Source organism: Ambystoma mexicanum, chromosome 3q (assembly GCF_040938575.1).
Source record: "Ambystoma mexicanum isolate Mex_15411 chromosome 3q, UKY_AmexF1_1, whole genome shotgun sequence".
Lineage (NCBI taxonomy): Eukaryota > Metazoa > Chordata > Amphibia > Caudata > Ambystomatidae > Ambystoma > Ambystoma mexicanum.
This window is the reverse complement of record NC_090926.1, coordinates 446,261,948-446,278,980: the sequence shown is the minus strand read 5'-3', so window position 1 is coordinate 446,278,980 and position 17,033 is coordinate 446,261,948.

The window sequence follows — 17,033 nt, the reverse complement described above, 5'->3', positions numbered from 1 at the left end:
TGCTACCGACAAGACTAGCGATGTTGGGCCTGGGGGACCTGATAGCACTGCAAGTACTCCAACTTCAAGAAGAAGACGAACACCAACTACTACAACAACCGGCCGCACAGAGGAGACGCAGGAGGAGGAGGAGGAGGGCAAGGCTGGGACAGCAAGGCCCACCAGCACAGCCACTACCACCACGCAGGCAGCCCGCAATCCCACGCCTCCGAGCTAATCCGTTCAACCTCACTGCTGAGCAGATCCACACCCTCTACCGTTTGGACCGGGACACCATAACCGCCATTGTCAACATGACACACGCTGACCTTGTCAGCATGATAGATAGCCCAACCGCCATCCCACCCCTACTGAAGGTGGTGTCTGTACTCCACTTCCTGGCCACAGGCACCTACCAGCACACAGTCGGACAGTTGCATGGCATTTCACAGCCACTATTGTCACGGACACTATTCCAAGTGCTTGATGCCCTCCTGAAGCACACAGACGACTACATCTCTTTACCACGCTCGGAGCAGGAGCTTACAAACACAAAAGTGGGATTCCATGCACTTGGCGGCATACCGGGTTGCATTGGTGCCATCGACTGCACCCATGTGGAATTGGTTGTCCCACATGCCATGGAGGTCCAGTACCGCAACCGGAAACAATATCATTCTATCAATGTACAAATGGTGTGTGACTCCAACAGGATCTTTACACATTGTTGTGCCCGATTTCCAGGATCAACCCATGATTCTATGGTCTTGAGGAACTCTACAATACCACGCTACATGGAGCGACACGCAGGGCACCGATCCTGGCTACTCGGTGAGTCTCATTTAATGCATGAGAATGTGGGGTAGGTGATGCGTCAATGACCTGGCAGGAAGGGGGGGGATGCGTACGTAGCAATGTCATTCCACAAACATCCTTCATTGTCCACATACAGGTGATGCCGTGTAGCCACTGAAGAGATGGCTCCTTACACCAATCCGGAACCCACAGAACCAGCATGAGGAGGCCTACAACCATGCCCACTCACGTACCCGTGTAGTCATAGAACAGGCATTCGGCCTACTGAAGGCTCGTTTCCGCTGCCTCAGCAGGTCTGGCGGGGCACTCCTGTACTGCCATGAGAAGGTTGCAAAGATGGTCATGGCATGTGTCATGCTACACAACATGTGTGTATGTAGAAATGTGGCCATGCCCCCTGACGCAGAACTGCAAGCACCTGAAGATGGTCATGATGAGGGTGGGGATGTGGCAGCACCTCAAGGAGTCCGCGAGGCACAGGAGGCCCGTGAAATTCGTCAGAATCTCATAGATGCATGCTTCTAGCACTCACGCCTGGTGGCTGTTACATGGACACGGGACTTGTGCCACTGTGTGTGTCTGGAACATGCACAATGTGGACTGTACGCCAAGAAAGGCCTCGTACACAAAGATCAATGTCCACACATCTCATTGGATGAATATGAAGAAATGTATAGCAAATGTGAAATGATATTACACACCCAATCGACCCGCCACCCAAAAAAGCCCAACACACCCACTCCACCCTCCTACCTCCCCCCCGAACACCAGTGTCCAAAGATGCTCATTGTCAGTGGGCAGACGCTATTGCAAGCCCCCTCTCCGGGTATCAGGGGCACCCCTGCCTGTGGAGCGCAGGTTCCTCCCAGATCTACGTTGGGGGCTGCCCTGGACGGAACTTGCAACGGATGATGTCTCTGCCTGCTCACGTCCATGCATGTCCCTAAGGGTTTGTGAGAGCTCGGTGAGCACACGGCGCACAGTGGCAAGTTCACCACATACGTCTTTGGACGTCGCATGCAGTTCCCCCCTCAGGCTCTCGGTGCTTCTCTCCATTTGTCCCCTCAGGCTCTCGGTGCTTCCCTCCATTTGTGCCCTTAGTGTCTCTTTACTTCGCTCCATTTCTGCCCTAAGTGTCTCAGTAGATGTTTCAATGGCTGCCTTAGAACCCCCACATTCAGCAGCATGCTCCTTGAGGAGCGTGGCCAGTTGCTGCTGTTGCACAATCATCTGCTCGAGGGACTGTTGCCTCTGCTGGGCCATGCCCATTTGCGGTGGTGTCACAGAGGGGCTGATCACCTCATGTTGCCTTGCCACAGGCCTTGTGGGGGTTGGCCAGTTGTCGTCTTGTGGGTGCCCCTGCGTGGTTTCCTCATGGTGTACGGGATGAAACAAACAGGGGGATTGAGACAGGTCATGGATGGGTCCTACATCGACAGCACCGTTTTCTGTGTCGGAGCATGTTGGCATGAAAGCAGTGTCACCTATGGTGCTGCTGCCACCAGAAGCAGTGCCTTCTGTGGCATCCATTGGGGGGACCTGTGGTGCTGCTGTTGTGGACATGCTGGCTGCTGGGGTGCCTGTTGAAGTCCCCTCCAGTGTGCTGCCACTTGATTTGTGCTGCTGCCGTGTCTTGATCCGTGCAGCTGAGGTGGAGGGTCTTTGGCCGTTGGTCTTGGCCCTCTTTGCAGGTGTGCTGGTAGGGGTGTCCTGAAGCTCGTCGTTTGAATCGGACCCTGTGGTGGAGTAAAGGAGGGCGAGCGTTATTTATGGGTCTGTGGAAATTGGAATGGCAATGTATCACATGCATTGGGGTGGTACCTGAGGGTGATTTGGGTCAGGGCCTTGGAGGTGGTCTCATTTTTGTGTGGATTGAGGATGCAGTTATTTTGCAGCCTGCAGTTAGGGTGTGCATGCTGCACATGTAGAGGTTGTTTTTAGGATTTTTACTTATTTATGTATTTAATCTGACTTTTAAAGGGCGCTATCATGGCAATGTATGTGGACGTTCTCCTGGACATGTGTTTCTATTGCACTATGGGGACACATGGTACTTCACATGATTGGACATTGTGGATTTAGCATTGTTTTATTTGGGCCACCTACCTGATTCTTCGGATGTCTGCACTCCTTTCTCCATCCCTCCGACTCCCTCTATGCTCTCCATTCCAATGGTGGAGGCACAGATTTCTTCCCAGGGGGTCAACTTGATGGGTGATTCCGATCCTCCCCCGGTAGCTGTGGCAATGTTTCGGTTGGCAGAAAGTATGCTCCGGACGCGTATCCGCAAGTCGTCCCATCGCTTTCTGCATTGCTGTGGGTTGCGGGGTGCGGTCCCCACCGCACTTACCCGCTGTGCCACCAGGGCCCATATGGCCTTCTTGTTCGCAAGTGCCATCCTGGTCATTTGCGTCGAGAAGACGACGGCAGCATTCTCCTGGAGGGTCTCTGTGAGCACGGTGAGTTCCTCATGGGAGAAGTGGACCTGCCGCTTGCGATCGCACGCTTTTTTAGCAACTTTTCCCATATTGTTTTTTTTAACTGGGGTGGCTAACGGGTTGGGATGTGTCTCAGGGTCGGATTTTTAATGGTTGTGTTGGGATTCTGATTTTATAGGTGTACGGCGTGCTGTTTTCCGTTCCGGCCCCATGTTTTTACTTCCATTTCCGTATATTTACGGTGACCGTAATTTGCGCTGACCGCTCATTACGGTGACGGCTAAGATGGGTGGCGGAATTGCACCTAGGGCGGCGTACGACGGCGGTAAGGGTCGTTTTGGGGTCATTTCCGCCATCGCGGACTTTGCACTTCCGCCATGGCGTAATGCTCGTGCCCGATGGGTCAGAATTAGCCGCACTTTGCTCCATCGTGCAATGGCGGAAACGCTATTTACGCTATGGCGGTCATGTCAGTTACTTTCCGCCAGGGTCGTAATGAGGGCCAATGTGTTTAGAGGGAATTAGGCAGTGCTTTGCATAATACAATTTTATTTTTCAAACATATTTAGAAGGAAAGGGGGTCACACATCTAATTCTTGCTGTTCTCCTGTAGAGAAGGCAGCTCACTCACACATTCACCACATTTTGCCACAATTCGGCAGGGAAGCGGGCACACATGCCTAATATTTGTTGCACTCCGAGAGGGCAGTGTTTCCACACACACAGTTATTTGCTGAACTCCTTCTGGGAAAGGGCCAAGACACATGTATGTTTTTGTTTTTTTGGCCTCAATCCCTGGGGGAAAGTTGGAACACACACACTTAATTTTTGCTGCACACCCACATGCAAAGGGAATGCACCGAATTTGTGTTGTACTTCCAGAGCATACAATACACGCATACATCATTTTTGCTGCACTCTCACAGGACATGGGCACACATATCTTATGTTTGCCACACTTCTGCAGGCAAAGCAACACACACAATGGTTATTGAACTCATGTTGGGTAGGGGGCATGCACATCTAATCTCTGATGAAGATTTTCATAGCAAAGGGTGTACACGCAGACTTTCTACGACACTATCGCAGAGGAACAGGTGCACAGATTGAAATGGAAAAAAGGGAAAATACCCTTTCCCCATTCTCATCCAAACCATGGCCCTGGAAATCAAGACCAAATCACCCCCCGTGAGAGGATTTTGACCCATTCACTTCCTCACCAGATGGAAAGGTCCCCTGTGTCCACGGGCAACACGCCTGAGGAGCCTGCCAACTATCAATTCCAGGAACCGCCGACGTCAGCGTATTGGACCAACTCGATTAGACAACAGCCACAAACACCATCATCGTTAGAGATGCCATGACGACATAGCCAACAGACAAAGAACACACGTGCCACCATGCACACTGGTCACTCACACACCAACCCACACGAAGCAAATACTTAGTGCTATGACGCAGAGGACTGATACACCCAAAGACATGTATCATTGTTATTTTCCACATAGGCCTCCGACAGCACCGCAGAAATGCAAGACGCCTGAAGAACTTGTGTACATATGCTTGCCGATGCTTTCTCGCTACCTATCCCTATGAAGACGCCACCCTATACACCTACTGCTGCTTGTGACACTCTGTCACCCCTCACGACCCCCATACTATGGATCATGTATCGCCACCCAAAAACTAGGCCAAGGTAGGCCGGAAAGCAAGAGTCCCCAGGCAGAAGCCTCTCAGACGAAAATCCTCCCAGACGAAAATGCAAAGAGCTGATCACGCAGAACGAGCCCCAAAGAGAGCTCACAGCCAAGTCCGCAATGTTGCCATTTACATGCCGCGCTCCCTGCGCCAAGGTTACACCTGCCAATGCCGAACGCTCCTCAGAGCCGACATACAAATCAAATGCTCATAATTCTGCTCCAGCCATGGTCTCTCCACACGTGAGCAAGCCGAGCTGACAGGATGCCAAGCTTACGAGACAGAAAGTTGCCAGGGTCCCACATCTTGGGACACAATCAGCAACAACAAAGTGACAAGTTGGACACCTACAGCGATGGGAAAGACATGTACAACAGTCATTAGTCAGACCTGTCCATTGTCCGCCATTAACACATAGTTGCACATTGTTGCCAGCACCAGGTACACCGCGAGCTGGGAACAGCGATGGTCCCAGACTTGGGGGCTCGCAGGTGAACCAATCACAATACGAGGGGCTCATCAACGATGCCATTCTAGTTAGCCAATCACCAAGTGTCCCCTTGTAACCAATTTGGTGTAGCAACTGTTAGGGACAGTTCAAGTGTACCACCTGACCCGTTCTTATCCAATACCCCTTTCTTCTATAGGTAACCATACTGACCCTACCACTCGGGGAGCCAACCCGAAGTGGTGGTAGGTTTTGGGACAGTTTTCCCAGGTGACGCAAGTAGCGCGTCATACTACAGTAAAAAGGGCCTGCGAGCCCCACTAACGCTGAGAGTCTCTCCAGATGCATACGGGCTGAGAGTTATCCCTGCCGTTATTATAATAAACTGCAGTAACAACCTTGCTCTTGTGTGTGCCTCATACTCCTTTTGGGACGTGGGAGGAGTTGGGGCCTCCACAGTCCCGGAGGTCTGCGGACGGCTCTGCCAGTCCCCGGGAAATCAGCCCAACAAGTTGGAGGCACTGCTGAGATCTGTTTAAGGTCTACCTAACCTAAGGGCAACCACTACGAAGACTCTTGCGGCGAGGTAACCCGGCAGCGCGGCCCCCTTTGCCATCGCCCCCTTTTGAGGACTACAGGACCATCTCAGAACTGTGAGACGAACGGACAGCGCAATCTGGACATTGGCCATCGGAAGCCGACTTGAGAAGTATCCTGCCTGCGGTTGGCGAGTGTTCAGATGTGGTCCAGACGTGGGGAGGTGGCGAGCCGCTTTGAAGGGGTGCCCGCGGTCGAGCGGCCCCGGCTCAAGAGGACTTGATGTGAGTATGGCACCCCACCAGCAATGTAATGTTATGCGGGAGGCGGAGGAATTGTAAGGAGGGTGGCGGGTGGTCGTTACAGTGTGTGGAAACTAATTTTGGCTAATAAACGGCGATACATGTGTGAGGTGTAGCGGGAGAGGCATTAGGGCCATCCGCTCCAGCGTCATGAAGTGGATTGGGTGAGGCTTCAAGCACCCACGTAGGACCGGCAGATCGCATGGATTGGACTAGATTGCGGACACCTGTACGAGGGAGGTGTGGCTTTCTTATGAATTGATGTTGTAGATCAATGAGTAGGTGAGGATCCCTACTAGTTGAGCATTTTAGCTCGTTGGGTAGATGATGTTTTCCTGCAGGAGGTAGCTAGATTGTTTATCGAGTGCAGAAGATAATTGGCTGGTTAAGCTCCCCCAGAGAGGGGGCGTATCACATGCGAGGTGACGCAGCGTGCGCAGTCCGATTATAATAAGTAATTGATTGTTGATTACTCCACTCCAGAAGTAGTGGGAAGACAGCTTTGGAGTTAACGGGGAGTAAAAGTGTCAAGGATAGCGCGCGTTCATTGCTTCTGAAATTGTACGTACTGGTAATAGGTTGTAGAGGTTGGTGACGTCACCCATAGTGCTTACATAGGATACAACGACCATCACGTGTTCATCCAGGGGTGGTCGAAGACAGGAAGTACGAAAGAGTAGGGGCGAAGGGGGAGAGGAGGCCGTGCACGGAGAATACTGACATATCTACATAATACCTACAAAGGGAAAAAGTTAGCAAACCATTTAGAGGTTTTTGATCTCTGGAAGATGTTCCAGGGAGGTACACCAGGAGCCCCGGGAATGTTTGCAGTACAGGGGGTAAAGGAGGAGAAGGGGATAAGGGGGGAGAAGGAGGTAAAAGAGGGGAAGGTGACAGGAGGGGGTGGGGGTACGACACACAAAAACTCACCCAGCCCTGAAGAAAGTGAGGAGGAGGCAGAAGGATCATTTGCGGTAGCAGAGGCAAGGGTGAAAAGGGAAGGGGCAAGGGACGTGTCAATGGCTAAGGTAGTAAAAAAGGAGGGGGGGGATTGTATCCAATAACAGAACTAAGAGAAGCTGCCCAACAGCAACTAATGGCCGCTGAGGGGTACTCATACCCTGCATAAAGCCCTCCACCATACGCACCAACAGATAGCTGCCAAAAGGGGGTGGTAACGATGGGCACGGCAGATATAAGCAAAACGCAGGCAGGCATGGGGGCCGGGAAGAGGGTCATGGGGGACTTCGAAAACATAGGGCCAGATGAATGGATAGCAGCACAGGTGCTTCTGACACTCCGGGGACATTAACAGGGGAAGAGGAGGACACAGTGAGGAAGGCAAGAAAGGAAGAGATGACCACATACAGACAAGGCACGAGGTAAGTACAGAGCGAAAAGGGCGACTTTCACAAGAAGAGGAAGAGATGCTGGAGGAAAGGTTGGCAGAATTGAGGGAAGTACAAAGCGCACTGATTAGACAGTTCGAGCAGGAAACACGGGAAAGAAAGGATGAGAAGAAAGCAAATAAGGAAGAGAAGGCGAGGATGAAGGAACAAACAGAATAAAGGAAGAAGGAAGAAGTGTGCATACGGGCAATAGCTGAAAGAGTGGCACGCGTGGTGCAACGGGAGATGAGAAGGAAAGAGGAGGAGCGGGAAGAAAATGACAGGGAAATGGGACTGTGGAAAAAGAAGATTATATCAGAAAGTGCACGGAAATATGAAGAAGGAAAGGTAATAGAGAGCATATTAAAAAGCGAAGGGGGAATATGGGGAAGAAAGGAAGAAGAGGAGAGGATACTGGTAAAGGTGAGCGAAGAAATAATGGAAGAACTTTGCAGGAAATGAGCGGAAATAGGTGGCGAGGTAGTACAGAAGAAGAATGAGGAATGGGGAGAGAGGAGAGTGGAGCATGGAGCGAGAAAGTATACACGCCAGGATAAGGAGGTTGTGACAACATCAACACAGGGGGCTGCGGTCAAAGGAGGTGAGTACACAGACGTAGACCTAATAGATTTAAGGACAGTGACAGTGGGAGGAAAATGCGCAGAGTGGGGATCGACATTTCAAGATGGATTTTGCAGCGAGGAAGAGTCGTGCAAAAATAGAAGATATGGAAATAGAGAAAGTTTACATAAACTATACATAACGCGCACTAACTGCGAGTCACCATGGGCATGCGAGACACGGGGAGAACAACACACAGAGGAAATGATGAGAAGGAGAGAAATTAACAGAAAAACACCACGACCATTAACACCAACACCTGTACACACCCCATATGTCAACAGACTTAGGGACCTCCCAGGTCGCAGGCAGGAAGAGCGAGCAGACACACTCATGATGGGACAGGAGGGTAACAGGAGGGGAAGAGCATGGAAAGTGATAGCATGAAATACTGTAACATTGACAGTATAGAAGAGTTGATTAGCATAGAAGATGATGAATACCCCATCATATCCCCACACGGGAGAATGCTATGGGAAGTAAGGGAGTACAATTTAATGCCACTACTGGAGAGGGGGTTACAAGGTCACAATATGTCCCATGGAAACATGCAGATAAAGAAAATATTAAATGCAGACTTCCATCTCTGAGTGGAGGAGCAGGGAAATGGATATATGAAATGGAAAAACACACAGCGGGTCAAAAGTTAGCGGTGGGTGATGTAAAGGGGTTACTAATTTCAATACTGGGGGATGCTGCAGACGACATCTGGAGGAGGGCGGGATTCCCAGGGGTAACAATAAATGACACGTCACATGATGGAGCGCCATTTGCTAACTGTAGGCACGCTCTATGGCAGGTCTTGAGGGTCCAATACCCAGACACCTCAGACATAGGAGCAGTAATGTCCCGCAAGATGCGTGAGAATGAGGACCCTGTTGATTACATCCAGGAGAGCCTGGAAACACAGGAACCATGGGGCAAGACACTAGCAATATTTTAGCACATACTAATACAAGGGCTCCCGGAAGAAGTACATAGGCAGTTGAAGAAATTAGTCGGAATGGATGCAAAGGCATGTCCAGAAATACAACTGACAATAGTACACTACTGCAGGAGGTGGCAAGAAAAGATGAAACAAAAGGAGGAAGATAGAAAGACAGAGGAAGCGAAACTGGTCCAAAAGAAACTATCGAAATATGCTATGGAAGGGGCACTGATAACAGCACCCACGCCCACACAAGCCACTGTAAAACAAAACACAACACAACAACAGATAGCGCCGTTACAGCACACACAAATTATGACACAACAGATGCCACCAAACCCACCATACACAGCACACGCGGGAGGGCGTTATATGCAAATGGAGAATGGATACTCAAACAACTACAGAGGGAGGGGAGGACAAATGAGAGGGAGAGGATTTGGCACAAATGCACAAAGACAAGGGGGAGTTTTCCGGGGTTTCAACCGACCTGGACAGCAGGATTAATCAGATAACACAGGAAGATATCCATGGCAAGCATGGGAACCTCCAATATGCTGGATATGTGGAATGGTGGGACACATGTCACGCACTTGCTGAATGAGACCGGGAAAAGCAATTTGGGGAGAACAAGGAAAGCAGGGACCTATTGGGGAACAGCAATTTTACCAACAACAGCAAGAACCACAGAAACCACTGCAACAACCCCAGCTACAACTTCAAGGGTACATACAACAACAACGAATACAACAACAACCACAACAACAGGCACAGCAAATACAACAGCAACCACAGCTACAAATACAAACATACACACCACCACAGCAACAGACACAACACCAACCACAACAGCAGGCGATTGCAACACAACAACAACAGATCCAAAAAGTGCAGCAGCTCACACAAATACAGGACAATGCAATAACATCGATTGACACACCTGTAAAACACATACAGTTGGGGAGGGTGACAATATTGGGTCACAACCCTTACACAGGGAGTGGACAGTTACTATACCCACAATAGGACAGCCCACAGGTGTCCTTGATGTGTCCAATCCTATCAGTAACACCTAACCCTGTGGAGGAACCATGCATACAGGTGGCAATAGGTGACAAAAATGTTCCTTCCTAGTTGACACAGAGGCCACTAGGTCATGCATAAGGGAGGGAATGTTTAATTTGTCAGGTGAAGCTATGAACACTCAAGGATTCACTGGGGCTAGAGGGTTGGTTCCCTTCACTGATAACATCTCCTTATCTTCACTGATAACATCTCCTTATCTATAGGAGATCACGACATGTCCCTTCCGCTGCTGTATTCAATGCAGTCACAGGTAAACATACTAGGGAGAGACATCATGAGCAGATTGAATATGACCATCTCCTTTACTTAAAAGAGGAACATTTGCTCCACACCAGGCATTAACATGCTCACAGCACAACAAATACTGCAGGCTTATTGTGGAAAAACAGTGGCCAGGGCAGAACCAGTAGATGGCGACATCTTCCCATATGGAACAGACATGGCAATAGCATGGCTACCAGGAATTGAAGGGAAAATATGGAGAAGACCAGCAGCTTACCTTTTCAGACCCAAAACACCAGCCAGTGAAATGGTAGGGGCCATGATGTCAGTGAGCATAGAGAGGATTATGGCAACAACAGACTACATTGCAGTGCATGCCCAGAACAGGGAAGGGAGAGCATGGAGAGCAGTAATAGCATGAGCTGAAGGATGCCGACTAACACAGGTATCAGATGAGGAGCTGTTCTCTGACGATAATGGAGAGGGGGAGATGGTGTTTGAGATGAGCGTTAAGATTAGGTTGAGAATGACATACAAAGAAGTAGCCCAAAAGATGGCAATGGCACTAGAGGCACCTGCCACTACAGCAGTGCCATTTTATGAGGATGACCTGGCAGCAGTACCAACATCTCTATGGACAACCAGTCCATATGACATGGGCTGCATAAAAAGCATTGGAGGAGTAAAAATAAGATTGAAAAAAGGAGCAATGCTGCCAAGACTAAAGCAATACCCATTATCAAAGGAAGCAGACGAGGGGATATATGAAACCATAAAAGCACTAATAAATAGGGCTATACTAGTACCATTAGAGTCCCAATGCAACACTGCTGTGTACCCTGTGCGCAAAGGCAAAGGGAGGGTCCTGGCATTTCATCCAAGATCTAAGACCCCTCAACCACATTGTAGAAGCAGAATACCACATAGTGGCTAACCCAGCCACTATACTATGTGGAATGGCAGCAGAGGCATCACGCTTCACCATGATTGACCTCAAAAATGCATTTTTTTCCATACCCTTACACCCTGACTCACAAGATCTGACAAGCTTCACATACTGCAACACAAAATGGAAACACAGAAGGCTACCACAGGGGTACTGCGAATCACCATCCATCTTTAACAGTGATACAAATTGATTTGAGTAACATTGATCTGGAAAGCACGGTGTTGCAATATGTAGATGACATCATCATCTACAGCACCAAAGAGGAAGAGTGCAGGAAAGACTCTGTAAAGATGCTCACAGTGCTAGCCGAGAAAGGGTACAAGGTAGACAAGGAGAAATTGCAGTACTGCCAAGAACAAGTACTGTACATAGGCCAACTAATTTCACAAAAAGGGAGAAACATTGCACCACAAAGAGCGCAGGCCATAAACACACCACAGCCACAGACAGTGAGAGAATTGCAGCAGTTTCTGAGTCTATGCAACTACTGCAGGGCATGGGTTTTCGACTAAGGCTCATCCATAGGACCATTGCTTGAGGCCCGCAGAGAAGCACAAAGGGGGGAGAAGAAGTTGGGATGGACAAGAGAAATGACAGAGGCTTTCAGTGAATTAAAACATGCCATCTCCACTGCACCAGTACTAGCAACCCCAAACTATGAAGAACCATTCTACATATTTTCACAGTGTGACTCAGCAGTAATGCAAGTGGTACTGACACAAAATACTAGCATGGGACACAAACCAGTAGCATATTACAGTGGCTATCTAGATCCTGTAATGATGGGTCACTTACCGTGCGAACAGAGCCTGGCAGCAGCAGCATTTGCGGTAGAAAAATCATCATCAATAACAATGGGCTGCCCCACCACACTGTACGTGGAACACGCACTCTTTGCAATATTGAATAAACCCAAATCCACGTTGACCACTCAGAGGGCAACAGGCTATGAAATTATTTTATCCAGACCAGAATTGAAAATTGTGAGGTGCAGTAATGTAAATCTGGCAAGATTTATAGCAGAGGTAGTAGAAGATGGCAACTACGCCCATGATTGCACACAGGCCATTGAAATTTACTCAATTGATCAGAGTGATGGGGTAAGAAGAACAGGTGCAGCAGTGGTACGACTGAGGGACGATTGGACGTACATTCCAGTAAAGTGCATACAGTTACCACAACACTATTCAGCACAAGCAGCAGAGCTAGTGGCCCTGATTTTGGCCCTCAAGGAAAGCTATAACAAGAGGGTTGCAATATATTCTGACAGTGCATACGTCACATCAACAGTGCACTCAGGGTTAATTAAGTGGCAACAAAGAGGGTTCAGAAGAGCAGACGGCATCCCGGTATAGCATGCTCTACTACTTGCTGAACTAATTGAAGTAATTGAAGACCCTAGAGAAACAGCCCTGGTAAAGTGTCAGGCCCATACAAACGGTGATGATCCAATTTCAAAAGGTAACGAAAGAGCAGACAGACATGCTAAATATGCTGCATTTTTTGGCGAGATTTGGACCCTCCCAGAAAGACAAAAAGATAAGGGGGAGGCAGGTGCAAGACAAATGTTGATGAAGGATGGGTACACACACATCCCTGAAACTCAAATAGTGTAATTACAGGCAGCAGTACCTATGGCAGAAAAAGAACTATGGGTCAAAAGATAATGCACCATGTCTCCCACACACGCATTATGACGACAGAATAATACAGGCAAAATAGTGATGACCCTAGCCTTGTTGAAAACAGCTTTGGCACAACTACACCACCACACACACAGGAAAATAAGTGATTGCAGCACGAATAAAAGAGGCGTGGTTCTGTCCCGAGCTAAATTCACACGATGCAAACTTTATTAGCAATTGTCTCACTTGTCAACAATTTATGGCCGGTCACACACTGCAAGTGCTAAAAGGTACTATACCCCGTCCAGAAGGACCCTTTCTGCACCTACATATTGACTACGTTGACATGATCAATGTATGTCAAGGATACAAATACATGATTGTAGTAGTATGCCCATTTTCAAGGTGGCTCGAGGGCTGTCCATGCTCCCATGCAGGCACCTTCAGAGCAGCTAAGTTCCTGCTAAGGGAGGTGTTCCCGAGGTGGGTGGTATGCGAAGTGTTGCGATCTGACAATGGCCCACACTTTGCCAATGAAGTGTTCTAACATGTAACTGCCCTCCTTGGTATACAGCATAGGTTTGAAAGCGTACCACCCACAAGCAAACGGAATCTGTGAACACCTCAACGGCCTTCTAAAAGAAGAGATAGCCAAGATTCAGCAAGGAACCAAAAAGAGTTGGCTTTACTGCCTCCCCTTGGCTCTGTTTGAATTAAGGAATAGGTCAGGGTCAGACCACCACCTCACACCCCATGAGGTGGTGACCGGAAGTCAAATGCACCTTCCACTCACACCACCATCAAGAGCTATAACAGATTGCCATGCCTCGCAAAATGTTTTTCGTGAAGAAATGTACGAATATGTCTCTTACTTGGTTACTAGTGTCGCCTTTATCTCTCAACAGATCAAACAGACATGGGGAGGGTCGAAGAACACCCAACAATAAGAAAAAGCAAACAAAGAACAGGAACAAGCCGCACATTTGACAGTAAAAGAGGGGAACCACATTCATTTAAGGAACTTTAACCGCCGGTGGAACAGCCCCCGGTTCACTGGGCCCCTCCAGGTGGAAAAAACAGCTCCTAGAGCTGTAAAACTGAGGGACAAAAATGTTTGGTCCCACCTGCATGACATCAAGCCCTACCAAGCACAGACCCCCCTTGCGTCGACAGAAGGGCCAACGCACCAGCAACGACAACCAACGACAACAGCAACACAGCCCAGATACCAAACCCCCCCTAAAGACATAAGTGAACAATCACCCATATTCCACCCCATGGTCACGAGATCCCAGACTAAAGCTAACACCACCCCAGCCAATGTCTAATAAAGAACATTGTCCAATAATTTGCAAATGTACAACACACTTTGTAGACACGTGCATGTCATCTTCTCCTTTTTGTCCCGCACATGCAGGTACCGCACAGTACTGTTATATATAGAAAGAGTTGAATTTAAGTTACTAACGCATACGTCATTGCCCAGAGGTAAATGCTGCCAGCGGATGACAACACCCCAGAAGCATTGTTACACCAATTTGTGTACGTTATAAAAAGACCAAAACACTGAAAGAAAAGAAGAATACACATGTATTATAAGAGGTTCCTTTTGATCATAGAGCAATCCTTCCCACATCTCCACGAGCACTTACCAGCCTTAAGAGATAGGACGCTAAGGAAAGCGTGGGAACAGCTTTTCGCGTGGGCTTTGAACGATTCCATGATAGGGAGAGCTTAAAAAAAACACTAACCAAGTAACGCATATTTTGAGCAATTTTCAGGCGGGCATCTATATCATCAAAAGTAAAGAAGCTGCAGGACCGCAGCAAAGGTAAGAGAACTATGCCAGTGATATTAGCAATTGCAATAAAGATGATAGCCATATTTTTCATCACTGGTCTACTTGCTGCCACTGTCTGGCTGGCACACAATGCTTCCTATGTTATGGCATCACCTTCTACTGACACACCCCCCACTACGGCTGCAACAGGTACGGTGTCAAGTGGTACAAGTACCCCAAGAGGGAACAGGACAAGGGATAAACGTAGTGCTCCTATTTATAACACGGGGTAGACACATATCTTACAGAGTCCGCACATGTCTCAAATAATGTGTGGTACCAGCACATGTCTAAAATTGGTAAGGGGACAACTAAGGACAACTGCTATGTGTGCTCATTGATCCCATACGCCATGAGCGCATCCAGAACATTTGTGGCAACTGAGGTACCTGCAACATCAGTGGAGTGCCTGCTATACCTGGCCTTGTTCCAAACGATTTCAAGGGAAACTAGCAACGGAAACTAGCAACGCTGAAATGGAAATCGAGGGATACATACCTGTATGAAAATAACTTCATCAAAACACTACCCATGTATGACAATTTCTGGCAGCATACACAAGGGCTCCAATATGTGACGGATGGACCTGACAAAGGAGAAACAAAGGAAGTAACCTCAAACTACCTACCATGCGAATGGCGCGCAAGCGATGTTCCTGGGATACAAGGGTGCTGGGAAACACCACTGATATTAATATATGGAAAGGTATACACAAAAGAAGGATGGGTGGATGGGGTTGTTGGAAGCAACATGGTGACATTGGCAAAGGCAACAGTGGTAACAGTAACTGAAGAGAACAATACATTTTACAATGGATGGACAAGGAGCACAGCCCTAGTAACTTGGCTAGAGAAGGACGAGGAACCAATAAGAATACTTCCACTAACTTCACCAACACTATGTTATCAACACGATGGGAATGTAGATGTTGGAAGAAACAGCAACTGCAAAAGAACAATAATGATCGCTGGGGGGGTGCTGGGACAGCAGTTCTGATGGACCCCTATTGGGCCTGCAGAGCAAAAGCATACCACAGCTTGCCACCATCATGGAATGGAATATGCACTATGGTACACATCAATGTACAATCCCTGGTAGTACCGCAGAAACATGTCAACATGGGGAACTTCCCTAAGATGGACGAAGGGAACAAAAGGAAGAAAAGGTCAGTGAAGTTAGAAGGAGGAAGGGAAAAGAACAACACGGCTAGCCTGTCGAGAGTAAAGAGACAAGGAGAGCCACTGATGGGAAACTACCTGTGGGGGAGATCAGAACCAGCTCTTAGTGACATCCCACCAGAACACAGACTGTTCAGCAGAGCGGCAATGTTTTTATCCTCCATAATACATCCTGGGATGCAGGCATAGGCAAATGCGAAGTGGCTCCAGATTACCAGATGGGAACTAATGATGACAATTAACTCCACCGTCAATGGATTCAACACAATAAAAGAAGAACTGAGGGCAGTACGAATGGTGGTACTCCAGAACAGATATGTACTGGATCTCCTAACAGCAATGGAAGGAGGACTGTGTGCAAAAATTGGGAGCTCGTGTTGCACATTCTCCTGCCAACGACACAGACAATAGCACGCTTTCTGAGGCAGTATCACAACTTGCCAAGATGCACGCCAAGATGGAAGAAGAAGCAAAGGGAGTGAAGAAAGATGGTAGCTGGTTTTCCTACTTGTGGTCATGGATGCCATCGTGGCTGTCAGATGGTCTCAAAATTATAGCAGGATGCATAGTATTGGGAATGGCCGCCCTGTTGGGAATGAAGTTATGGAAAGCAAGGTCAGCGCGTACTACTGATGAAATGATGGAAATGATCAGCATGCACGCCCTAATGCCAGCTGAAGACGACAAACACAGAGACATCATAATAAAGGAACGAGAGCGGTTACGCCAGCAGATACTGGAAGCAGACTTATATCCACCATCAGTGAAGGTAGAAAACCAAAGGAACCCGAAGAATTATGCTGGAAAGTGGGTCTATTGTAAGCCTGGCGGTGGATGCGTATACATGTACTGGTCATTTGAAGATCATGTGAACCAGTATGTACACCTGGCGGGAATAACAAAAGTATGGAGAGTACGCAGAGACAAGAGAGTGGATAATTTTGTGGTCGACAAGTCGACCAGAGGGGAGAATGAAGT